The sequence below is a fragment of the Asparagus officinalis genome, chromosome 10, assembly GCF_001876935.1.
Source record: "Asparagus officinalis chromosome 10, Aspof.V1, whole genome shotgun sequence".
NCBI classification, from domain to species: Eukaryota; Viridiplantae; Streptophyta; class Magnoliopsida; order Asparagales; family Asparagaceae; genus Asparagus; species Asparagus officinalis.
The window spans coordinates 26,725,738-26,729,732 of NC_033803.1; positions in this window are offsets into that span (position 1 = coordinate 26,725,738).

The window sequence follows — 3,995 nt, forward strand, 5'->3', positions numbered from 1 at the left end:
CAAAAATGTTCTCTTTCAAAAACTTGACAATGACCTTGTTGTCATTAGTTTTGTAAGCTATCGCCTCAACCCATTTTGACATGTATTCGACAACTACTATAATGTAAGCATTTCCAAAGGAATTTGGAAATGGTCCCATGAAATAGATATGCCACAGATCAAAAAGTTCAACAGAGAAGATGGGTTGTAAGGGCATCATATTTCTTCTAGTGACTTTTCCTAAAAGCTGACAGTGGTTATAGGTTTTGCAAAACTCGTATGAATCCTTGAAAAGAGTTGGCCAATATAGCCCACATTAAAGAATTTTTTCAGCTATTTTTCTTAGGCCAAAGTGGCCCTCACACGCTTGCTCATGATAAAAGGATAGAACACTCCTAGTTTCTTCAGTGGGAACACACCTCCTAAAGATCTGATCAGGATAGTATTTAAACAGATATGGATCATCCCAGTAAAAGTATTTTATTTGGAAGAGAAAATAGGATCTATCCTGTTTAGACCAATGAGAAGGGATCTGTTTCATGACTATGTAATTCACGATGTCAGCAAACCATGGAACATATTGGATTTTTAAGAGTTGTTCATCCGGAAAATGTTCGTTGATCGGGACGGTTGATGTTGGTGCATTCGGGAGTCGAGAGAGGTGATCTGCTACGGAGTTCTCTGTTCCTCTTGTGTCAAGAATTTAAATGTCAAACTCTTGAAGTAGGAGAATCCATCTAATGAGTCGTGCTTTAGCATCCTTTTTGGTCAAAAGATACTTTAGTGCGACATGATATATGAAAACTTTGGTTAAAGAACCGATGAGATAGGACCTGAATTTTTCTAAAGCAAAGACTACAGCTAAAAACTCTTTTTCCGTGACAGAGTAATTTTACTGGGCATCGTTCAGAGTCCTATTGGCATAGTAGATCACATGCAGTTTTTTATCAAACCGTTGTCCTAAAACAGCACCAATCGTAAAATCAGATGTATCACACATCAGTTCGAAGGGTAAGGTCCAGTCCGGTGCATGAATGATAGGAGCTGTGGTCAGCTCCTTTTTTAGAAATTCGAAAGCTTTGAGACATTTAGGAGAGAAGACAAATGATGTATCCTTAGCTAAGAGATTGGTCAAGGATCTAGCAATTTTGCTGAAATCCTTGATGAAACATCGATAAAAACCAGCATGATCAAGAAATAATCTGACATCTTTGACAGTTTTGGGAGGAGGAAGGTTAGAAATGAGATCTACCTTAGCTTTGTCTACTTCGATTCCTCTGTTGGAAACTATATGTCCTAAGACAATGCCCTGTTTGACCATGAAGTGACATTTCTCCCAATTGAGAGTCAGATTTTTCTCCCTATACCGTTCTAGGACCAGTTTAAGATGATGCAAACATTGGAAAAATGTGTCACCGAAAATGGAAACGCCGTCCATGAAAATTTCTAAAAATCTCTCTACCATGTCGGAAAAAATACTGATCATGCAACGTTGGAAAGTGGCAGGTGTGTTACACAGCCCAAAAGGCATGCGCCAGTATGCGAATGTTCTATACGGGCAAGTAAAGATAGTTTTCTCCTGATCTTCTGTAGCGATAGGGATTTGTTTGTAACCTGAATATCCATCCAGGAAACAATAGAACTCGTGTCCTGCTAAGCACTCTAACATTTGGTCAATGAAAGAAAGAGGGAAGTGATCTTTCCGAGTGGCTAAGTTAAGTTTTCTATAGTCAATGCAAACTCGCCATCCAGTTTGGATTCGAGTGGGAATCGGCTCATTAGCCTCATTTTGGATCACGGTGATCCCAGATTTCTTTGGAACAACTTAGACCGGACTCACCCATGAACTATCAGAAATAAGATAAATGATCCCATGATCGAGACATTTTAGAATGTCTTTCCTAACAGCTTCTTTCATCACTGGGTTTAACCTACATTGAGGATCTCTAGTAGGTTTAGCGTCATCTATCAAATAGATTCGGTGTTGAACAATGGTTGGACTAATCCCTTTGATATCAGCCATGGTCCATCCAATGGCTTCCATATTCTCTCTTAAAACATCTAAGAGAGCTTCCTTTTGATTGGTGGTTAAGTCAGAAGAAATGATGACTGGTAAAGACTTGTTCTCCCCTAAGTAAGCATACTCTAGATTTTCAGGTAGAGGTTTGAGCTCTAACTTAGGGAGTTCCTCCACAGATGGGCGAAGCTGGATTCGTGGTTCTATCTCCAAAGGTTCTCGTTGTCAGCCAACAGTAGAAACATGATTGACCAGCGGATCTAACTCTAGTTCGTCATCAGAAGACTCCACAAACATTAAGTCAAATGCACTTGAATCTGACTCACACTCTCCCTCTTGCTGCTCACTAGATATTTTCTGAATGAAATTCACTTCCATGGGTGGATCAGATAGATCACTAGGCTACCTTCCTAGGTTGAAGATATTGATGTCAACAGTCATATTCCCAAAAGATAGTTTCATCTCACCCGTCCTACAATTGATCAAGGCATTTGAGGTGGCTAAAAATGGTCTTCCTAGAATGACTGGGATTTGACTTTTTGAGATTGCAAATAGGTTGCGTTTCTAAGACAATAAAATCAACAGGAAAAATATACTCTCCAACCTTGATCAAAACATCCTCTACCTCTCCCTTAGGAATTTTCACGGATCTATCAGTTAATTGTAGAGTGCATATTGTCGGTTTAAGTTCTCCTACACCTAGCTATTGATAGACTGAATAAGGAAGAAGGTTGACACTAGCTCCCAAGTCTAGAAGTGCCTTATCAATGTGAGTGTTACCTATGACGCATGAAATTATGGGACAACCATGGTCCTTATATTTTAACAACATGTGTTTCAAAAAAAATTCACTGAGGTTGACAGCTAAGAAGACTTTCTTGGGGATATTGGTGGTTCTTTTCTTAGTGCATAAGTCTTTCAAGAACTTTGCATAAGAGGGGATTTGTTCAATTGCGTCTAAAAGAGATATTGATCTTGACCTGTTTAAAAGTTTCTAGGATTTTCTCAACCTGTGGGGAGTTTTTTCTAGGTTTGAGTCTATCTGGAAAGGGGGCAATGGGCCTATACCTATCTAGATCAGGCTCAATCTCATGTTTAGTATTTTGGTCATCGAAAGGAATGTGTTGGATGGGAGAAGGGGTTTGATCCGGTGGCATTCTAACTTGGTTGTCTATCTATTTTCCTGATCTCAAAGTGTGAACTGCATTCACATGGGCTGGTTGGGATGAACTAGATCTATTGTATTTAGGGTTTGCAACAGGTTGACTTGGGAATTTTCCTTTCTCTCTCTCTCGCTCACGGCAGTGGCTAGTTGCCCAAGTTGGGTTTCTAACCGGGCTATGGCTTGAGTGTTCGAGTTGAGCACTTGACCGGTTGTTTGCATAAAGGAATTTAGAGTGGTGGATGACTGGGTTAACATGTTGGTAGTTTGTGTAGAAGCTTTGATCATAGCTTCTAAACTCTTTTCTAAAACACTCAAACGTTTGTCATGATCAGAATTTGAAGGATTTGTAGGCTGGTGAGGATGAGGATGTTGGGTTAGAAAAACTAGGTTAGCTTGTTGGAAATTGTTTGTTGCGTTGAATGGAAGTGTATTTCCCCTAGGGAATTGTGGGTTCGACGCGGGAATAAAGTTTTGATTTTCGGGAGAATTTCCTTGATTCCATGCAAAGTTAGGATAATTTTTCCAACATGGATTGTAGGTTGGAGAAAATGGATCATTTCTAGGGCGCTGTAATGTAGCGTTCATCTGTTCTAATGCATTGTTGTTTCCTAAGAGAGGGCATTCCTCTGAAACGTAGGTAGAAGACTGACAATTATGACATCCCGGGGCAGAAACATGATTGATTTGAGCTAGAGCTCGTTCCTTAATTTCTAAGGCTTCTAACCTCCGCAGAATCGTCGCTATCTTCGCTTTAGAAGCAATGTTTGACTCCAGGGAAAGACCACTAGACTTAGATTGAGGAACTGATAAAACCCTGTCATCACAGTGTTCCCA